At 45.0% G+C, this 23,613-nt stretch overlaps 1 protein-coding gene across 1 annotated transcript in view; it reads left to right on the forward strand.

Annotated features, from left to right (window-relative positions):
- The first annotated feature begins 402 nt into the window (after positions 1-402).
- The window catches only part of rerea (arginine-glutamic acid dipeptide (RE) repeats a), a 269,119-nt gene continuing 245,908 nt past the window's right edge, over positions 403-23,613 (forward strand). The window contains 1 exon segment of the mRNA XM_042299790.1: positions 403-986. The gene's annotated coding sequence lies outside the window, so the exon portion shown is untranslated.

A 23,613-nucleotide genomic window follows, 5' to 3' on the forward strand; every position in this document is an offset into this window, starting at 1 on the left:
TATATATGGTTTAATAATAGTTTATTTTGTATTCAGTGTGTTCGTATTGATTAAGCAGGGCCGTAATGTGAAGGCGGGGGATTGATTGGTGCGCTGCTGTGTGTAGCAGCGAGAGGCTCGTCAGTATCATTGCCATGTTAGTGAACGTTTGATCTTGCCCGGTAGTGATACATCACATACTGGTGGTTGGTTGTGCAGTACGTTTTGTTTGCCGTTGTTTTTATTGGTTCTTCTATAACACCATAATCCCCAACGGGTTACTATCAGAAATCATCAACCTAAACGTACCCGGGATCGTTCCTCGTCTCTCCTTTGTCCCCGACTCGACCGTCGATCATTAGAATCCAGCTCATGTTTTACTTTTGCTCGGTGTTTTAGTGTTGAGGGGGGCTCTTAAACTAGTGTCTGGTTAAATAAAGACTAGCTCAGCCATGTGGATGCGTCTGTTGAACAGCTGAAGGGGGATACAGCCTACGGAGAGACGGAACGTGTAATGTGTGCATATGAAAGGGGAGCGAGGAGGAGGAGGAGGGAGAGTGTGTGTGGAAAAAGGAAGCAGAGTCTGTGAACGAACGGAGAACTCACTGATCCCCTGGAACCGGAGCACTCGATACAAACAATATACTTTTTCTTTCTTTCATACGCAACATATCAAGAAGCTACACCACCGCGAAAAAACCCCAGGGGAAACGGAGGCAACCGTGTGTTTTCGGGAACGGCTGCCTCGGAGATTAGTACGTGATTACACGAGCAAAAGTGAGCCCAGGCAGGGCCGTCTTTTGTTGAGGCAAGTGGTCGTTCGCCTGTGTAGCAGGCAGGCAGGCAGGCAGGCGAAGGATAAAGTGTCTGCCTGATTATTGTTTCAAGCCTCTGGTTTCTTGGATCTGGCCCAGGACACGGGGTTTTATTCGACGGGGTCATCCTTGGTGAGGATTGAAGTAGTTTGTGGCGGTTACATTGGAACTGTACAGTCATCAGACTGGCGGGTGAGTAGTTGAATACAACACACGAAAAAAGAAACGCGGAGGGGGTTGGAGGAGGAGGAGGGGGGTTGAAGGAGGGGGTTGAAGGAGGGGGTTGAAGGAGGAGGAGGGGGTTGAAGGAGGGGGTTGAAGGAGGAGGAGGGGGGGGTTGAAGGAGGAGGAGGGGGGTTGAAGGAGGGGAGGGGGTTGAAGGAGGAGGGGTTGAAGGAGGGGGGTTGAAGGAGGAGGAGGGGGTTGAAGGGGGGTAAAGACATTGAATGTTGGCGAGCGTTGGGACGAGTTTAGGAGATAAAAAAAAAAAAAAAACACCAGTTCTATTTATTTGGTCGTTGTTTTACTGCAGGTGTTGGTTGCCATTTACGATAACACACAGTTGAAGTAGCTGGAAAGGAAGCGTGTGTGACCTCGAGTCAAATGTTTCTGTATGTTGGAACTTCCCACTGAACACCCTGGAGACAACAGACATGCTCAGGATCCCCCAGGACTGTTCTTTATAGGGCTTTTGAGCGTTCACATTATTAGTCAAACAAATGGCTACGATTATTATTAATAATATGTTTACTTCGTCCAACTGATATGTAGGGAACTTTTTAAAGTTTTAAAGTTTTTCAACCAACTACTAATCATATTAGTATTGACGTTGTCACGATGATCAAGTTTTGTGTACAAACACACACACACACTGTGTGTCTGTGATGTGTGAAGAACAAGTGAAACTATTACTGTAATAAGCGAAGGGCCTACCGTTCTTTGAGGAGTAGGTGGAATCTCCTAACAGGCCTAACTGTTGATGTGAAGTTTACCCAGCTTCCAATGAACTGTAAAGGTTCCAATGAACTGTAAAGGTTCCAATGAACTGTAAAGGTTCCAATGAACTGTAAAGGTTCCAATGAACTGTAAAGGTTCCAATGAACTGTAAAGGTAGTGGTTTAATTGTATCTGCTGCTTTACCAGTTACATACTAAGATGGGTAGTGATTTATTTCCCTGTACGGGGAGATTTAGTTGGCAGCTTTGTGTACATTAAAACATAGCATCAAGCACACAAAGATGAGACATTTGAGAACATGATAGGGGTGATTCAGGGGCTTTCCTGCCCAATAAGAGTAGCTTTACTCTGTATAGTCCAAGAATGTGACACTTTACAGGTCAATTGGCTCTGGGAGTCAAAACAGTCAAATATTCCCACTAAATGTGAATCGATTCTCAATTGCGATACTGTTCTTGAAACAACATAAAAACCCTCTACTTTTAATATCATGTCAAAAAATAATTTCACAAATTCAAAATACCACTTACTGTGCACTGTTATAACTGCTTTTAACTCAGTTGTAGCCAACAGTATGTTTCAGTAACAACAGGTTTGTATTTCTGGGTCTCTTTTTCTGTTTACACACAGGTGTTCAGAGACACAGATGGCTAATTAACACAGGTAGTCTACACTGTCTTCAGTTTACACACAGGTGTTCAGAGACACAGATGGCTAATTAACACAGGTAGTCTACACTGTCTTCAGTTTACACACAGGTGTTCAGAGACACAGATGGCTAATTAACACAGGTAGTCTACACTGTCTTCAGTTTACACACAGGTGTTCAGAGACACAGATGGCTAATTAACACAGGTAGTCTACACTGTCTTCAGTTTACACACAGGTGTTCAGAGACACAGATGGCTAATTAACACAGGTAGTCTACACTGTCTTCAGTTTACACACAGGTGTTCAGAGACACAGATGGCTAATTAACACAGGTAGTCTACACTGTCTTCAGTCTGTTTTCCGTAAACAAGCTCTGTAACATGGAAATACTGCCGTGTGGGCAGCCAAACCCATATAACTGTGTTTTTATTCAACCTTTTGTTTCATTGAAAGATAAGATCCTTATTCTTCCCGAAACCGAATCGCAAATCAGCGTCTCATCAAAACTCCCCCGTACAGAAGACGCCTTCGTCCAATTATTCTTGTGTAATGGAATGGAGAGTCATGATCAAGGGTTAAGGCGATTCATAATGGTTTAACTGGTGAAGATGGACCAATACATTAGACTCCCTCACAGCAGCCCTCCCTCCATACTGTGACCTGTGTGGCCCCCCCAGCACATGCAGCTCTGCCTCCCTCCATACTGTGACCTGTGTGGCCTCCCCAGCACATGCAGCTCTGTCTCCCTCCAGACTGTGACCTGTGTGGCCCCTCAGCACATGCAGCTCTGTCTCCCTCCAGACTGTGACCTGTGTGGCCCCCAGCGCATGCAGCTCTGACTCCCTCCAGACTGTGACCTGTGTGGCCCCCAGCGCATGCAGCTCTGTCTCCCTCCAGACTGTGACCTGTGTGGCCCCCAGCGCATGCAGCTCTGTCTCCCTCCAGACTGTGACCTGTGTGGCCCCCAGCACATGCAGCTCTGTCTCCCTCCAGACTGTGACCCATGTGGCCCCCCAGCACATGCAGCTCTTTCTCCCTTCAGACTGGGACCCGTGTGGCCCCCAGCACATGCAGCTCTGTCTCCCTCCAGACTGTGACCCATGTGGCCCCCCAGCACATGCAGCTCTGTCTCCCTCCAGACTGTGACCCGTGTGGCCCCCAGCACATGCAGCTCTGTCTCCCTCCAGACTGTGACCCATGTGGCCCCCCAGCACATGCAGCTCTGTCTCCCTCCAGACTGTGACCTGTGTGGCTCCACATGCGTCTCTCCACATGCAGCTCTGTCTCCCTCCAGACTGTGACCTGTGTGGCCCCCAGCACATGCAGCTCTGTCTCCTCCAGACTGTGACCTGTGTGGTCCCCAGCACATGCAGCTCTGTCTCCCTCCAGACTGTGACCCGTGTGGCCCCCAGCACATGCAGTTCTGTCTCCCTCCAGACTGTTACCTGTGTGGTCCCCCAGCACGTGCAGCTTTGTCTCCCTCCAGACTGTGTGGCCCTCAGCACATGTAGCTCTCTCCTTGCTGTAGGGCAGAGAAAGAGAAGTGGGGGTGGGGGTGGGGGTGGGGCCTAGCCTGGGATTTGAACCAGAGTATTAGGTCAGGCCCTAAACAACAGTACTTGTATTGTTATCTGGGGTTTAAATCATTCATCCAAACCTTAGCAAACTGAAAACGTTTTGCTACCAAAAAAAGTTTTTTTATTGGACAGATTCACGTAGGTCCCCTCTCTGTTTGGCTTCCTAGTGAACACACCACTAATGTCGGTCATTAGAATGTAGGGGAAATGATTGAACATAGGACTTGAACATAGGACTTGAACATAGGACTTGAACATAGGACTTGAACATAGGACTTGAACATAGGACTTGAACATAGGACTTGAACATAGGCCTACATCAATGGATTTGAACCAGACAACGGCCGTATTTCTCTCGTCCTGTAGTAGACGGCAGTCATCTTATCTGATGGTTATGTAAAGGCCAGGCCTACTCGGAAGAGGAAGTGATTGTTTACTGAAGGCACTGAAACTGGTCATACTGTACACATACATGTGACTAGAGTGAAGTCAGTAGGTTGAACCTTCAGGCTATTTGGATAACCTGAATGACTAGGCCTCATAGTATAAAGATTGATTTTAGATTTGGTTATTAATCAAATTAAGAAACGGAAGGAGCTATGTCCGCCATTTTGTCTAGAAATCACTGTCTCATAAGTCATTTGTTTAATGTTGTTGTTGAACGTGTGTCCATATGACCTCTAATGTTAATGAGGTAGTCTAGGAGATGGTCTTGGCAGTGTGCCCATATGACCTCTGATGTTAATGAGGTAGTCTAGGAGATGGTCTTGGCAGTGTGTCCATATGACCTCTGTTAATGAGGTAGTCTAGGAGATGGTCTTGGCAGTGTGCCCATATGACCTCTGTTAATGAGGTAGTCTAGGAGATGGTCTTGGCAGTGTGCCCATATGACCTCTGTTAATGAGGTAGTCTAGGAGATGGTCTTGGCAGTGTGTCCATATGACCTCTAATGTTAATGAGGTAGTCTAGGAGATGGTCTTGGCAGTGTGTCCATATGACCTCTAATGTTAATGAGGTAGTCTAGGAGATGGTCTTGGCAGTGTGTCCATATGACCTCTAATGTTAATGATTTCAAAGTTAATCTAGTAGTAGATGGTCTTGGCAGTGTGTCTCCAGGCACACAGTGTTTCCTGTGGTACGGCAAGTCACATTGTCGGTCTGTGTCCCCTTGTTAGCCTGCTAACTGAGCAGTGACCTCTAGCAGCCTCAGTCTAGCTGAATGATTCTGATGTGATTCATCCCCTGGAGAGGGAGGAGGAGAGCCCTAATGGGACCCTATTCCCTATATAGTGCACTACTTTTGACCAGGGCCTATTTGCCTCTGGTCAAAAGTAGTGCACTATATTGGGCCCCTCAAACTCTCAACTCTTGACCTCCAAAGCAAGTTCCACTGTGTTTTTTTTCTCTCTCTCTCTCTCTCTCTCTCTCTCTCTCTGCATTGTTCCCACACCCGAATCAGGAACTGATTGTAGACCTGTGACACCAGGTGGGTGCAATTAATGATCAGGTAGAACAGAAAAGCAGCAGGCTCCAGACCTGGTGGAGGGAACAGGGGGCCATTTGGGAAACACCCACTGCTTGGATAACTAATGCCTAGCAGAAGGGATATAGTCTACCAAGTACACTTCCTGTATTGTATTTGGGACACATGAAAAAAGTCTTTTTTTTGTAGCTTTTTGGTGGCAGCTGTGGTGGGATCTACCAAGTGTAAAATGTGTCTGTCTGATCTTTTGTTTAACTATCTTGAGTTCAAAGGGACATAGATGACTGACAGAAGTTACCCACAGTCCCTAGTCTCTCCCCCCCCCCTCCTCCTCCTTTACTGCAGCACTACACTACCCTTGTGTACAAGCTCCTCCATTAAGACCATTTCCTCTCTAATTCAATTGAGTGTAGTGAAACTAACCGGATGAGGCCTGACCTCTGGGGACAACATGGTGGGTTCAAAGTAGGGCGATATATGGCCTAAATAATCCAAACTTAAAGGCGATTTACAAGATCTAATAAAATAAAAATAACAAATTTTTCACAATTTTTTTTCTCTAAGCTTTGTACCATTTTTAAAGGCCATGTGTCTTTCAAACAGTCGGGAATAACCTAATGAATTCAGGGCTGGTAAAATTATACCTAGGCTAAATATAAGCCTTCTACAACCATAACACCCACTAATTACGTCATTATTTTATCAAAATAGTTTTTGCTAATGTATTTAAAATAAAATAAAAACAGATACCTTATTGACAAGTATTCGTACCCTTTGCTATGAGACTCGAAATTGAGCTCTGCGGCATCCTGTTTCTGTTGATCATCAAAATACCATTCTCTGCAGCACTCCACCAATCAGTGGCCAGACGGAAGCCACTTCTCAGTAAAAAGGCACATGACAGCCCACTTGGAGTTTGCCAAAAGGCACCTAAAGGACTCTGACCATGAGAAACAAGATTCTCTGGTCTGATGAAACCAAGATTGTACTATTTGGCCTGAATGCCAAGCGTCATGTTTGGAGGAAACCTGGCACCATCCCTACGGTGAAGCATGGTGGTGGCAGCATCATGCTGTGGGGATGTTTTTCAGCGTCAGGGACTGGGAGACTAGTCAGGATCGATGCAAAGATGAATGGCGCAAAGTACAGAGAGATCGTTGATGAAAACCTGCTCCAGAGCTCTCAGGACCTCAGACTGGGGCGAAGGTTCACCTTCCAACAGGACAACGGCCCTAAGCACACAGCCAAGACAACACAGGAGTGGCTTAGGGACACGTTTTTGAATGTCCTTGAGCGGCCCAGCCGGAGCCCGCACTTGAACCCAATCGAACGTCTCTGGAGAGACCTGAAAATAGCTGTGCAGCGACACTCCCCATCCAACCTGACAGAGCTTGAGAGGCTCTGCAGAGAAGAATGGGAGAAACTTCCCTAATACAGGTGTGCCATGTTTGTAGCCAAGAAGACTCGAGGCTGTAATCATTGCCAAATGTGCTTCAGCAAAGTACTGAGTAAAGAGTCGGAATACTTATGTAAATGTGATATTTTTAGTTTTAATTTTTAATAAATGTGCAAAAAAATTAAACCTTGTTTTTGCTTTGTAATTACGAGGTATTGTGATGTCAGTATGGGGTATTGTGATGTCAGTATGGGGTGTTGTGATGTCAGTATGGGGTATTGTGATGTCAGTATGGGGTATTGTGTGTAGTTTGATGATGGAAAAACTATTTAATCTATTTTAGAATAAGGCTGTAATGTAACAATCTGGAAAAAGTCAAATACTTTCTGAACCCACTGTAGGAATCTTTACATTTCAAGTTTAGTCAAGGTGGATCTATTTGCTAGCATACATGGTTGAACAGTTTAATTATGAACACTTCTGTCTGTCTCCAACGGTTTGAACAGCATGCTAGCCTAGCTTGTTTTTTCAGAATGATAGCAAGTTGCCAATTCCTTTTATATAGTTGTGTTTTTGGCTGATTGCACATTTATAAAACAGACTTAGACAGATGGTATAACAGTCTTTGGCTAAAATGCTGCTATCTGTACGTGGTCCTGCAATGCCACACACATTTTACAGAATCAATGTTAATTGATACTCCCTTTTTAGTTGCGTCTGCTCTGCGGGCAGTTCCATTTATCTAACAATACACTTTTAAACTTCTTTATTATAGTACAAATAATGCCTCAATGTGTTAGGTGTTCATATGAACGGTTCTTGTTGAACCAGACCTCAAATGCAAATAGCTAGTTGAAACCTCTTGTCAGAGCAATAAGTGATCTCTGTTGTGTGAGTGGCATGGGGATGGGCCTGGTGTGTGTGTGTGTGTATGCAGAGAGGAAGAGACTAAGTGAGCGGTTTCACTCTCGCCAAAATAAGCCCAATGTGTCATCTGCTTTTCCTGCCTTTGGGACAACGGGCTACATACAGATCTCTGGTGTAAATGGGAAGGTGTACACAGCACCGAAGGAGCAAAGGAGACGAGACCGGGTCGACATGAGAACCAGCGGACATAAACGCTCATGAATAAATAAACGTGATTCTTCATATACAGGCATTTTGTATATCGAGCAAAGACATACATTCAAATGAATTGTATATATTTCCTGTGCCCTAGTTTCAAAATGTTTTCTTCTCAGAAACCCAAGTGGTTTTAAAACACATTTCAGAGGTGTCATAGTCCGCTCTATGCTATCCTATGTGTGTGTTAAACTGTGTGGTAATTGTTTTATGTTCGTTGGATTGAACCTTTATATAGATATATGTTTTTTTTTCTTTGTTTAAGCTATGCTGACTTGTCTATTCTCATAGCAACACCTACAGCTTAGTAATAAGCACATTCCCAGTAACAACACCTCTTACCATAAACAGAGGTTTATAGACCTAGTTGTCTAGACATTCACGCACATCCAGACACACACAGAGAAAAGAGGTTCCTCATAAAGTGGGTAGCTATAACAGCTTGGTTCACTAACTGCTGGGAGGCAGCTAGATGAACATTGACAGGGTGTTAGAGTAACGTTATTTAACCCATGAGAGTCTTAAGCTATATGGAATTGTTTTAAGAAGGTCATACCAAAGGATCATTTTGCTATTTGATTTAGAATTTTAAGACCCCTTGAAGTATCAAACATTTGGTTAAACTTTTTAAATGTATTTATTTCATGTTACAAAAAAGGTGGGGGCCATACTGCTATTAGCCCATACAAACGCTTTGAATAACAGATTCACTACATGGAACAGTCCATATATATACTTTCGCAAGTATTTTCAGCTGGTACCGTGGGACCTTCTGACGAGTCTTGTGAGGCCTGTGGGTGTACTAGAGCAAAACAACTGACATGGACGTGTTTGTTTACTGTGTGGAGCCCAAAACTGTTGTGAAACTACAGACAGAAGTTGGTAGATGGGCTGTACCGAATTCAGACAAGTCCCAAGATGCATGTGGGTGGGGGGGGGGTCGTAGAGCAAAACAGAGTACATCTAATTGTAGGTGCTACAGACGATTTTGTCAGGATGTCTCTCATGGTCTGACAAACACCGTTCTAGCTCTGTCACCTTTCACCCCAGACGCAGATGTGGCGGATTGAGACCCATCTAATGCAGATATCTCTAGTTTTATACAAACTGAGTTTTACAGGGAGTTTTGAATGACTAATTATGCTTATTTGATTTCCAGAGGGGGGGTGCAGCCATTGACCTGAAGGGGTTTTAATCTGTTTGTACACTCGCTTTCTTTTTTAACCAAGACCCTTTTAGAGCTTCAATAAGGGATTCCCAACTGACCTACCACCCATTCTCTTCTCTTTGTTTTCTAAATGTGGATAATGGTTGTTCAGGTGTTCCTTCTCACCAGTAGAATGTTCTGTCAGCCAACCAGAAGAGAGAATGTCTTTTTGTCCGTTGGTTTTTTGAACAGCGTGATGTAACACCTCCTTTTACTTCTCTCTTGCTTTTTAAAATTGATTTATTTGTATATATTTTTCAATTAATTGACTCACTGGGTCATCTCAGTAAGAGTGATTCTCCTGTCTGTCAGTGGCTTTGGGATGGCTGACATTTCTTCCAGCTCTGCGGTTCATATTGTGCATCCCAAATGGCACCCTATTGGCCCTGGTCAAAAGTAGTGCACTACATTGGGAATAGGGGCTCTGGTCTAAAGTAGTGCACGATATAGGGCTCTGGTCTAAAGTAGTGCACTATATAGGGAATAGGGCTCTGGTCTAAAGTAGTGCACGATATAGTTAGCTAAGCTAACTACCTTGTTGGGCTAGACAGCTAAGCTAACTTACCTTGTTGGGTTAGACAACTAAGCTAACTACCTTGTTGGGCTAGACAACTAAGCTAACTACCTTGGGCTAGACAGCTAAGCTAACTACCTTGTTGGGCTAGACAGCTAAGCTAACTTACCTTGTTGAGCTAGACAACTAAGCTAACTACCTTGGGCTAGACAGCTAAGCTAACTACCTTGTTGGGCTAGACAGCTAAGCTAACTTACCTTGTTGGGCTAGACAGCTAAGCTAACTACCTTGTTGGGTTAGTCAGCTAAGCTAACTACCTTGTTGGGTTAGTCAGCTAAGCTAACTACCTTGTTGGGCTAGACAGCTAAGCTAACTACCTTGTTGGGCTAGACAGCTAAGCTAACTTACCTTGTTGGGCTAGACAGCTAAGCTAACTACCTTGTTGTGCTAGACAGCTAAGCTGACTTACCTTGTTGGGCTAGACAGCTAAGTATTGGGCTAGACAGCTAAGCTAACTACCTTGTTGGGCTTACCTTGTTGGCCTACAGCTAAGCTAACTACCTTGTTGGGCTGGACAGCTAAGCTAACTACCTTGTTGGGCTGGACAGCTAAGCTAACTACCTTGTTGGGCTAGACAGCTAAGCTAACTTACCTTGTTGGGCTAGACAGCTAAGCTAACTTACCTTGTTGGGCTAGACAGCTAAGCTAACTTACCTTGTTGTGCTAGACAGCTAAGCTGACTTACCTTGTTGGGCTAGACAGCTAAGCTAACTTACCTTGTTGGTCTAGACAGCCAAGCTAACTACCTAGACAGCTAAGCTAACTACCTTACCTTGTTGGGCTGGACAGCTAAGCTAACTTACCTTGTTGGGCTGGACAGCTAAGCTAACTACCTTGTTGGGCTGGACAGCTAAGCTAACTACCTTGTTGGGCTAGACAGCTAAGCTAACTACCTTGTTGGGCTGGACAGCTAAGCTAACTACCTTGTTGGGCTGGACAGCTAAGCCAGACAACTAACTACCTTGTTGGGCCAGACAGCTAAGCTAACAACCTTGTTGGGCTAGACAGCTAAGCTAACTTACCTTGTTGGGCTAGACAGCTAACTAAACCTTGTTGGGCTAGACAGCTAAGCTAACTTACCTTGTTGGGCTAGACAGCTAAGCTAATTTACCTTGTTGGTCTGGTCTAGACAGCTAAGCTAACTACCTTGTTGGCTAGACAGCTAAGCAACTACCTTAAGCTAGACAACTAAGCTTACCTTGTTGGGCTAGACAGCTAAGCTAACTTACCTTGTTGGGCTAGACAACTAAGCTAACTTACCTTGTTGGGCTAGACAGCTAAGCTAATTTACCTTGTTGGGCTAGACAGCTAAGCTAACTACCTTGTTGGTCTAGACAGCTAAGCTAACTACCTTGTTGGGCTAGACAACTAAGCTAACTACCTTGTTGGGCTAGACAGCTAACGTTAAGGAACTGAGAATGTGATGAGGACAGTGCTGATTGCTTTTGGTGAAGTGTATTTTTGATTATTGATTTGCACAAGCACGCTGTGGCGATCAACTCACCATCAAACCACCACTGCTACTCCCTCTCACGTTGTACATCATAACTTAATTCTGCTAAATAAATATAGGGGAAACATGGAATGTCACAGAGCCTGTAACATCCCTGCGGTTTCCACATCCTAACCATTACGATGACAGCTCCTCTGACACCATTTTACACCACCGTTACTAGAGAGAGAGAGAGAAAAATAATGACTAGCCTCTCAATCAGCCCTCTAGAAGTACTATATTATCATGGCTAGGAAATGTAACCCCCCCCCCTCTAGGAAATGTAACCCCCCCCCTCCCCTCTAGGAAATGTAACCCCCCTCCCCTCTAGGAAATGTAACCCCCCTCCCCTCTAGGAAATGTAACCCTTCCTCCTCTCTAGGAAATGTAACCCTTCCTCCCCTCTAGGAAATGTAACCTCCCCTCTAGGAAATGTGACCCCCTCCACCTCTCTATGAAATGTAACCCCTCTCCTCTCTATGAAATGTAACCCCCCTCCTCTCTAGGAAATGTAACCCCCCCTCCCCTCTAGGAAATGTAACCCCCTAACCCCCTCCTCTCTAGGAAATGTAACCCCCTCCCTCCCCTCTAGGAAATGTAACCCCCCCTCCCTCCCCTCTAGGAAATGTAACCCCCTCCCTCCCCTCTAGGAAATGTAACCCCCTCCCTCCCCTCTAGGAAATGTAACCCCCCTCCCTCCCCTCTAGGAAATGTAACAACACCCCCTCCCCTATGAAAGTTAACCTCCCCTCTAGGAAATGTAACCCCCCCTCCCCTATGAAATGTAACCCCCCCCCTCTAGGAAATGTAACCTCCCCCCCCTCCCTCTAGGAAATGTAACCCCCTCCCCTCTAGGAAATGTAACCCCCCCCTCCCCTCTAGGAAATGTAACCCCCTCCCTCTAGGAAATGTAACCCCCCCCCTCCCCTATGAAATGTAACCCCCCCCTCTAGGAAATGTAACCCCCCTCCCTCCCCTCTAGGAAATGTAACCCCCTCCCTCCCCTCTAGGAAATGTAACCCCCTATGAAAGGTAACCCTCCCCTATGAAATGTAACACCCCCCCTATGAAAGGTAACCCCCCATATGAAAGGTAACCCCTCCCCTATGAAATGTACCACCCCCTCCCCCTCCCCCTATGAAAGGTAACCCCTCTATGAAATGTCCTAGAGAATAAAACTGTGAGTCCTCTTTGTCTTTTAATTAATGTAAGGCTGTATTTTCCTATAGAGACGGTCTAGTATTAACTGCTTTACTGCTGCTAGCATGTCAACCACACCCAAATACAGTCTGTCAGTTGTTACACAGCTCAAATTATATTGTTAGTGATGCAGGAGATTAACTGTGTGTGTGTGTGTGTGTGTGTGTGTGTGTGTGTGTGTGTGTGTGTGCGTGCGCTCGCTGGATCCATGTGTATTTTGCGTCTGAGTGTTTGCTAGAAGAAATGAGCAAGTAGTTTGTGTTGTAGCATAGGTTGTACATAAGCATAATTGTCCTTTTGTTACATTTGTTGTACACCACACAAGCATTGTACATAGCATGGTACATACGGTTGTACACTACACAAGCGTTGTACAGAGCGTGGTACATATGGTTGTACACTACACAAGCATTGTACATAGCATGGTACATAAGGTTGTACACTACACAGGCATTGTACATACTGTGGTACATATGGTTGTACACTACACAAGCATTGTACATAGCATGGTACATAATAAGGTTGTACACTACACAAGCGTTGTACAGAGCGTGGTACATATGGTTGTACACTACACAAGCATTGTACATAGCATGGTACATAAGGGTGTACACTACACAGGCATTGTACATAACGTGGTACATATGGTTGTACACTACACAAACATTGTACATACCACAGTACATAGTGTGGTGTTGTTCACTACACACACATTGTGTTGTTCACTACACACACATTGTACATATCGGGGTACATAGTGTGGTACATAATGTTATTCACTACACAAGCATTGTACATAGCATGGTACATAATAAGGTTGTACACTACACAGGCATTGTACATACTGTGGTACATATGGTTGTACACTACACAAGCATTGTACATAGCATGGTACATAATAAGGTTGTACACTACACAAGCATCGCACATATCATGGTACATACTGTGGTATATATGGTTGTACACTACACAAGCATTGTACATAGCATGGTACATAAGGTTGTACACTACACAGGCATTGTACATACTGTGGTACATATGGCTGTACACTACACAAGCATTGTACATAGCATGGTACATAATAAGGTTGTACACTACACAGGCATTGTACATAGTGTGGTACATAAGGTTGTGCACTACACAAGCATTGTACATAGTGTGGTACATAGGGTTGTGCACTACACAAGCATTGTACATAGCGTGGTACATAGGGTTGTGCACTACACAAGCATTGTGCATAGCATGGTACATACGGTTGTACACAGTTTAGGTACCATACATAATCAGGAGGTGAAACAAACAACCAAAGGACAGCTTCTAAACGACTAGCAGGGATGCAAACTGGGCTCGTGTTCCACACCACTGCTACACGCTGTGCTTTCATTTCCTATCTGAGCAAGTAAGCATTTAATGTCTATAAATGTATCACAGCTTTATTTATGCATAGAATCTACTGTTAAGACTGAATTATACATGACCCTCATATATAATGCAGCAACCCACATTCCTTAATGATTAGTTACTGGGCCGGGCCCAGGCAGAGTGGTAATATTTAATGAATCAGCCCATATTCCTTAATGATTAGTTACTGGGCCGGGCCCAGGCAGAGTGGTAATATTTAATGAATCAGCCCATATTCTTGAATGATTAGTTACTGGGCCGGGCCCAGGCAGAGTGATAATATTTAATGAATCAGCCCATATTCCTTAATGATTAGTTACTGGGCCGGGCCCAGGCAGAGTGGTAATATTTAATGAATCAGCCCATATTCCTTAATGATTAGTTACTGGGCCCAGGCAGAGTGGTAATATTTAATGAATCAGCCCATATTCCTTAATGATTAGTTACTGGGCCCAGGCAGAGTGGTAATATTTAATGAATCAGCCCATATTCCTTAATGATTAGTTACTGGGCCCAGGCAGAGTGGTAATATTTAATGAATCAGCCCATATTCCTTAATGATTAGTTACTGGGCCGGGCCCAGGCAGAGTGGTAATATTTAATGAATCAGCCCATATTCCTTAATGATTAGTTACTGGGCCGGGCCCAGGCAGAGTGGTAATATTTAATGAATCAGCCCATATTCCTTAATGATTAGTTACTGGGCCCAGGCAGAGTGGTAATATTTAATGAATCAGCCCATATTCCTTAATGATTAGTTACTGGGCCCAGGCAGAGTGGTAATATTTAATGATTCATTTACTTCATTGATCTCCGCTTTTGTTTAACCAATTGTGTTGCAAAGCTTAATTTGTCCCACAGTTAGGTTATTCTTTAGTTGAAGAATAATTATCACTGCTTTGTGTTTTGTGTTTTTAGATGTGCCATCCTAAAGGACTGTGTAGCCTCGTCAGCCTTGTGGATTCAATTAAATTCGACCTTTCCATTTGAGAATGCTGAGCTCAGTATGAGCGGCGTAGGTTTTTCAATACAGCCAGTTGTTTTCACTATTCTCTCGGTACTAGGTTTCGTATGTTTCCGTCTCGTGCCCCTCTTGTCCATGTATGTGTACCTTGAACAGTCTTATCCATATAGACGTCAGGAATTCAATTAGAAGATATAGCATTTAATACATTATCACAGCATATTGACTGTGCTTGGCCTGTCGGTGTTGTTCTCCTCAGACCCATATTAAATACATTATCACAGCATATTGACTGTGCTTGGCCTGTCAGTGTTGTTCTCCTCAGACCCATATTTAATACATTATCACAGCATATTGACTATGCTTGGCCTGTCGGTGTTGTTCTCCTCAGACCCATATTAAATACATTATCATAGCATATTGACTGTGCTTGGCCTGTTAGTGTTGTTATCCTCAGACCCATATTAAATACATTATCACAGCATATTGACTATGCTTGTCCTGTCGGTGTTCTTCTCAGACCCATATTAAATACATTATCACAGCATATTGACTATGCTTGGCCTGTCAGTGTTGTTCTCCTCAGACCCATATTAAATACATTATCACAGCATATTGACTATGCTTGGCCTGTCGGTGTTGTTCTCCTCAGACCCATATTAAATACATTATCACAGCATATTGACTATGCTTGGCCTGTCGGTGTTCTTCTCAGACCCATATTAAATACATTATCACAGCATATTGACTATGCTTGGCCTGTCAGTGTTGTTCTCCTCAGACCCATATTAAATACATTATCACAGCATATTGACTATGCTTGGCCTGTCGGTGTTGTTCTCCTCAGACCCATATTAAATACATTATCACAGCATATTGACTATGCTTGGCCTGTCGGTGTTGTTCTTCTCAGACCCATATTAAATACATTATCACAGCATATTGACTATGCTTGGCCTGTCGGTGTTGTTCTTCTCAGACCCATATTAAATACATTATCACAGCATATTGACTATGCTTGGCCTGTCGGGGTTCTTCTCAGACCATATATTTCAAAACTCAAGCTTTGGTAAAGTAGATCAGTTGTATCACTTGCGAGGCACAGCTGAGCATAAATGTTAAATAATAAACTTTTAATTATTTTTTCCTGAACCGATGATACCTCCATCTGGCGGTCAGTCTCAGCGCAGGTAGGGAGAGAGCAGCAGACGGTCCACCTTCTCAAGAGTCGTGTTGTTCCTATGATCAGAGAAAGTTAAATATTCCTCCATATTAAATAGACATGACGAGCTGCTAATAGTAAAAAGGCCTATCGATATACGTGACTACTCATTCATTCCAGCTGCAGTGCTGGTTGTAGTGCCAGTGGAAGTAGGGAGAAGTGCGATATGTTTTATAATAGTGTTGAAAAAACAGTTTACAGTGCTGAATAAAAACTTAGCAATGAACTCATGAAAACAGCAGTTGTTTGCTGCATTCTTTGAGTCTCTCTGGTCATGGTTTTAAGTTATTAAATCTCACGTAGCCTAGTATCAAACTTTGCTGTGGGGTCGTGGAAGTTGTGAACACAGTAATTTTTGAGTTATCCGATTGGCCAGCACAGTAGGCACACTTGATTTAGCTCTCTTGGTCTGCCAGGTAGGCGGAGTTTGTCCCTTCAGACAAATGACATGGTACAAAATGGGAACACTGCCTGTCCGGCACGCAGGGCTTCTAAATCATGTCCACCTACCGCCAAAAACGCAAGAGGAATTGGAAGGGAAAAAACTGGCTTTATCCGTTGGCTTTTCAACAGAAATGTTTGATTGACTAGGAATGCCTTGAAGATGGACCGGTTGGTGATTACTGGTCAAGAGACCGCTGCCTGCTTCTCTTTAGTTGTCTGTGTCTGTTTACTCTTAGCACCTGCTTTGTCAAGCATGTAACATGGTTTGAGTGTAGCCTTTGTATTGCTTAACTCCTTTTCAAGCACATTATTGCAGTACAAGTCATGATAATGATAACAGCAGAACCTTTTGGTTCAATTAGATCCTGTGGGATTAATCAGAGACCTTGTTCCTCTGTTATAATGAGCTCAATGGTTTTGGGCCAATGCTGCCCTAGACATGCCCTAGGGCTAGGCTACAAGGTATGGACCCAATGCTGCCCTAGACATGCCCTAGGACTAGGCTACAAGGTATGGACCCAATGCTGTCCTAGACATGCCCTAGGGCTAGGCTACAAGGTATGGACCCAATGCTGCCCTAGACATGCCCTAGGGCTAGGCTACAAGGTATGGACCCAATGCTGCCCTAGACATGCCCTAGGGCTAGGCTACAAGGTATGGACCCAATGCTGCCCTAGACATGCCCTAGGGCTAGGCTACAAGGTATGGACCCAATGCTGCCCTAGACATGCCCTAGGGCTAGGCTACAAGGTATGGACCCAATGCTGCCCTATACATGCCCTAGGGCTAGGCTACAAGGTATGGACCCAATGCTGCCCTAGACATGCCCTAGGGCTAGGCTACAAGGTATGGACCCAATGCTGCCCTAGACATGCCCTAGGGCTAGGCTACAAGGTATGGACCCAATGCTGCCCTAGACATGCCCTAGGGCTAGGCTACAAGGTATGGCCCAATGCTGCCCTAGACATGCCCTAGGGCTAGGCTGCAAAGTATGGACCCAATGCTGCCCTAGACATGCCCTAGGGCTAGGCTACAAGGTATGGACCCAATGCTGCCCTAGACATGCCCTAGGGCTAGGCTACAAGGTATGGACCCAATGCTGCCCTAGACATGCCCTAGGGCTAGGCTACAAGGTATGGACCCAATGCTGCCCTAGACATGCCCTAGGGCTAGGCTACAAGGTATGGACCCAATGCTGCCCTAGACATGCCCTAGGGCTAGGCTACAAGGTATGGACCCAATGCTGCCCTATACATGCCCTAGGGCTAGGCTACAAGGTATGGACCCAATGCTGCCCTAGACATGCCCTAGGGCTAGGCTACAAAATCATACCGTTATTTGTCACATGCTTCGTAAACAACAGTTGTAGACTAACAGTGAAATGTTTACCAACAATGCAGGGAAGGGACATTACAAAAAAATAGAAATAACACATGGAATCAATACACAATGAGTAATGATTACTTGGCCATGTAGATGGGGTACTGAGTATGTGCAGGGGTACGAGGTAATTGAGATATCACTAAGGATCGTTAACTATTTAGCAGTCTTATGGCTTGGGGGTAGAAGCTGTTCAGGGTCCTGTTGGTTCCAGATTTGGTGCATCGGTACCGCTTGCCATGTGGTAGCAGAGAAGTCTATGACTTGGGTGGCTGGAGTCTTTGGCCTATGACACATCTTTTTATCCTCCTGGGGGTAGGTGTTGTCTTGCCCTCTTCACGGCTGTGTTGGTTTGTGTGGCCCATGTGGGAAAGGGGCCGTGTGGAGGGCAATAGAGATGGCGTCATCTGTGGATCTGTTGGGGCGGTATGCAAGTTGGAGTGGGTCCAGGGTGTCTGGGATTATGGTGTTGATGTGTGTCATGACCAGCCTTTCAAAGCATTCCATGGCAACAAGTGAGTGCTACTGGGGTGATAGTCATTTACAAAGGTTACCTTGGCGTTCTCGGGCACAGGGACTATGGTGGTCTGCTTGAAACATGTAGGTATTACAAACTGGGTCAGCCAGCTGGTTAGTGCATGCTATGATTACGTGTCCTGGTAATCCGTCTGGCCCTGCTGCCTTGTGAATTTTAACCGGTTTAAAGGTCTTACTCATTGGCCACAGAGTGTGTGATCACACAGTCATCCGGGAACAGCTGGTGCTCTCATGCATGGTTCAGTGTTGCTAGCCTCGAAGTGCCCATATGAGGTATTTAGCTCGTCTGGTAGGCTCGTCACTGGAGAGCTCGCTGTTGGGTTTCCCTTTGTAATCCGTAATAGTTTGCAAGCCCTGCCACATCTGAAGAGCTTCAGAGCCAGTGTAGTAGGATTAGATTTTGGTCCTGTATTGACGCTTTGCCTTTTTGATGTTTCCTTGGAGGGCGTAGCTGGATTTCTTATAAGCGTCTGGATTAGTGTCCCGCTCCTGAAAGCGGCGGCTCTAGCCTTTAGCTCAGTGCAGATGTTGCCTGTAATCCATGGCTTCTGGTTGGGATATGTACGTACAGTCACTGTGGGAACGACATCATCGATGCACTTATTAATGAAGCCGGTGACTGATGTGGTAAACTCCTCAATGCCATCAGATGAATCCTGTAACATATTCCATTCTGTGCTAGTGAAACAGTCTTCTGGCTTAGCGTCTGCTTCCTCGGACCACTTCTTTATTAAAAAAGGACACATTTCCCGTAGAAGTGCTAAATAAATAGCTGTCATGTGTACGCTGTGGTCCCAAGTGTAACAATGATCATTTCATTTACAGGCCGTCAATGTTGTTTTTGTATCCATTTGGCAACAGCATGGAGAATCACCGGCACGCATCACTACTGAAATCTACTCCCACATCACTTAAGTATACAAATGACAAGTCTCCTTTTTTACATGGATGTGCGAAGCATTCTTCATCACACGAGCTTCACTGTTGCTGAAGGCTACTTCAACTGGTCCTCCACAGTGACCGTAGTAACTAGTGGTGTAATCCCAATAGAGAGAGAGAGCGGAAACACAAAAATGGCCGCAAGTTCCACCCATTACGGCATCATTGACTTGAATGGAGACGCCCATTCTACTCATTCTATTTCACTGGTACTTCCTGTTTGAGTTTTGTTTACTTTTTTTTAAAAACTTGTAAGTAGAAATCAGGAGGATAGAGTTATACGGTCACATTTGCCAAATGGAGGGCGAGGGAGAGCTTTGTATGCGTCTCTGGTGTGGAGGAAAAGGCAATCTGGATTTTCTTCACCTTTAGTTGCACAGGTGACATGCTGGTAGAAATAAGGTCATATGTGTTTCTGTTTAACTGCATTAGTCAGGAGAGAGAGCGGGAGAGAGAGTGGGAGAGAAGGAGAGAGAGAACAAGAGAGAATAGAGGGAGAGAGAACAGAGAGGAAACGAGCAAGAGATTACTGCACAATAGAGATGTAAACAGTAGGACTGTTGAGGGGTTGAAAACACTTCCTCCAGCGTGACTCGCACGTGCGTACACACACACACACACACACACACACACACACACACACACACGTCTGTCATGAGAGCATTTCCAAGCATGCACAGGTAGGCAGACAGACACATGACAATGGATTGGAGAGCGGCTCTGTCCCAAATGGCACCCTGTTCCCTATGTAGTGAATTACTGTTGACCAGAGCCCTGTTCCCTATGTAGTGAATTACTGTTGACCAGAGCCCTGTTGACCAGAGCCCCCTATGTAGTGAATTACTGTTGACCAGAGCCCTGTTCCCTATGTAGTGAATTACTGTTGACCAGAGCCCTGTTCCCTATGTAGTGAATTACTGTTGACCAGAGCCCTGTTCCCTATGTAGTGAATTACTGTTGACCAGAGCCCTGTTCCCTATGTAGTGAATTACTGTTGACCAGAGCCCTGTTCCCTATGTAGTGAATTACTGTTGACCAGAGCCCTGTTCCCTATATAGTGAATTACTGTTGACCAGAGCCCTGTTCCCTATATAGTGAATTACTGTTGACCAGACCAGAGCCCTGTTGACCAGAGCCCCCTATGTAGTGAATTACTGTTGACCAGAGCCCTGTTCCCTATATAGTGAATTACTGTTGACCTATGTAGTGAATTAGAGCCCTGTTCCCTATATAGTGAATTACTGTTGACCAGAGCCCTGTTCCCTATGTAGTGAATTACTGTTGACCAGAGCCCTGTTCCTATGTAGTGAATTACTAGAGCCCTATAGTGAATTACTGTTGACCAGAGCCCTGTTCCCTATGTAGTGAATTACTGTTGACCAGAGCCCTGTTCCCCTATGTAGTGAATTATTACTGAATTACTTGACCAGAGCCCTGTTCCCTATGTAGTGAATTACTGTTGACCAGAGCCCTGTTCCCTATGTAGTGAATTACTGTTGACCAGAGCCCTGTTCCCTATGTAGTGAATTACTGTTGACCAGAGCCCTGTTCCCTATATAGTGAATTACTGTTGACCAGAGCCCTGTTCCCTATGTAGTGAATTACTGTTGACCAGAGCCCTGTTCCCTATATAGTGAATTACTGTTGACCAGAGCCCTGTTCCCTATATAGTGAATTACTGTTGACCAGAGCCCTGTTCCTATGTAGTGAATTACTAGCCCTGTTCCCTATAGTGAATTACTGTTGACCAGAGCCCTGTTCCCTATGTAGTGAATTACTGTTGACCAGAGCCCTGTTCCCTATGTAGTGAATTACTGTTGACCAGAGCCCTGTTCCCTATGTAGTGAATTACTGTAGTGACCAGAGCCCTGTTCCCTATATAGTGAATTACTGTTGACCAGAGCCCTGTTCCCTATATAGTGAATTACTGTTGACCAGAGCCCTGTTCCCTATGTAGTGAATTACTGTTGACCAGAGCCCTGTTCCCTATATAGTGAATTACTGTTGACCAGAGCCCTGTTGACCAGAGCCCTGTTCCCCCTATATAGTGAATTACTGTTGACCAGAGCCCTGTTCCCTATATAGTGAATTACTGTTGACCAGAGCCCTGTTCCCTATATAGTGAATTACTGTTGACCAGAGCCCTGTTCCCTATATAGTGAATTACTGTTGACCAGAGCCCTGTTCCCTATATAGTGAATTAGCCCTGTTGACTGTTGACCAGAGCCCTGTTCCCTATATAGTGAATTACTGTTGACCAGAGCCCTGTTCCCTATATAGTGAATTACTGTTGACCAGAGCCCTGTTCCCTATGTAGTGAATTACTGTTGACCAGAGCCCTGTTCCCTATATAGTGAATTACTGTTGACCAGAGCCCTGTTCCCTATGTAGTGAATTACTGTTGACCAGAGCCCTGTGGGTCCTGGACAAAATTTCACTGAATAGGTACTAGTAGTGGAGGGGAAATCTGTCGTTACATATCGGGATATTTTTTTAATGATATTGTATCTTTTGGAAATATCAAAATATTTTTGTTGCGCTAGTTGGCTGAACCGGCACCAAATATTTCAACGCTTTTATTTCTATGACTGAAACAAACACATTTTCTCATGGCTCTTGTCACTGTGCAGCAGACACAAAGTGAGCAATATGTTTGAATCGTAGAATCCCAATAAAATCACAGTATCGAATCGGAATACATATAGAATCGTGAGAATCACAATACATATCGGCACCAAAGTGTCATTATATCGTAATCTTGACGTCTCTGGCAATCCCAGCCCTAGGGAATAGTGATAGGCAGGGCAGGATGGATATAGGTCTGTAACAGGGAATAGTGTTGCACGGTATACTAAAAATTCTGTACTTTTTGGTACTGGAATTTTTGTTTACTTTTGGTACTTCTGTCAAATGTTTCTCACAGATCAAGTCTGTATCAGTGTTGCTGATGCCCCCTTTATAACGCTAGCGCACCGTGCCTGTACTGGTAGTCTGGACTGTATCATGTTAGCTCCACTGCTAGCCTGGGAGTCTGGGCTGCATCATGTTAGCTCCATTAACTCACTGCTAGCCTGGGAGTCTGGGCTGCATCATGTTAGCTCCACTAACTCACTGCTAGCCTGAGTGGGAGTCTGGGCTGTATCATGTTAGCTCCACTAACTCACTGCTAGCCTGGGAGTCTGGGCTGTGTCATGTTAGCTCCACTAACTCACTGCTAGCCTGTACTGGGAGTCTGGGCTGCATCATGTTAGCTCCACTAACTCACTGCTAGCCTGTACTGGGAGTCTGGGCTGCATCATGTTAGCTCCACTAACTCACTGCTAGCCTGTACTGGGGTCTGGGCTGTATCATGTTAGCTCCACTAACTCACTGCTAGCCTGGGAGTCTGGCCATCATGTTAACTCACTGCTAGCCTGGGAGTCTGGGCTGCATCATGTTAGCTCCACTAACTCACTGCTAGCCTGTACTGAGAGTCTGGACTGTATCATGTTAGCTCCACTAACTCACTGCTAGCCTGGGAGTCTGGGCTGCATCATGTTAGCTCCACTAACTCACTGCTAGCCTGGGAGTCTGGGCTGCATCATGTTAGCTCCACTAACTCACTGCTAGCCTGGGAGTCTGGGCTGTATCATGTTAGCTCCACTAACTCACTGCTAGCCTGTACTGGGAGTCTGGGCTGTATCATGTTAGCTCCACTAACTCACTGCTAGCCTGTACTGGGAGTCTGGGCTGTATCATGTTAGCTCCACTAACTCACTGCTAGCCTGTACTGAGAGTCTGGGCTGTATCATGTTAGCTCCACTAACTCACTGCTAGCCTGTACTGGGAGTCTGGGCTGTATCATGTTAGCTCCACTAACTCACTGCTAGCCTGTACTGGGAGTCTGGGCTGTATCATGTTAGCTCCACTAACTCACTGCTAGCCTGTACTGAGAGTCTGGCTGTATCATGTTAGCTCCACTAACTCACTGCTAGCCTGGGAGTCTGGGCTGTATCATGTTAGCTTCACTAACTCACTGCTAGCCTGGGAGTCTGGGCTGCATCATGTTAGCTCCACTAACTCACTGCTAGCCTGTACTGGGAGTCTGGGCTGTATCATGTTAGCTCCACTAACTCACTGCTAGCCTGGGAGTCTGGACTGCATCATGTTAGCTCCACTAACTCACTGCTAGCCTGGGAGTCTGGGCTGCATCATGTTAGCTCCACTAACTCACTGCTAGCCTGGGAGTCTGGGCTGCATCATGTTAGCTCCACTAACTCACTGCTAGCCTGGG

The sequence above is a fragment of the Oncorhynchus tshawytscha genome, linkage group LG16, assembly GCF_018296145.1.
Source record: "Oncorhynchus tshawytscha isolate Ot180627B linkage group LG16, Otsh_v2.0, whole genome shotgun sequence".
NCBI lineage: Eukaryota > Metazoa > Chordata > Actinopteri > Salmoniformes > Salmonidae > Oncorhynchus > Oncorhynchus tshawytscha.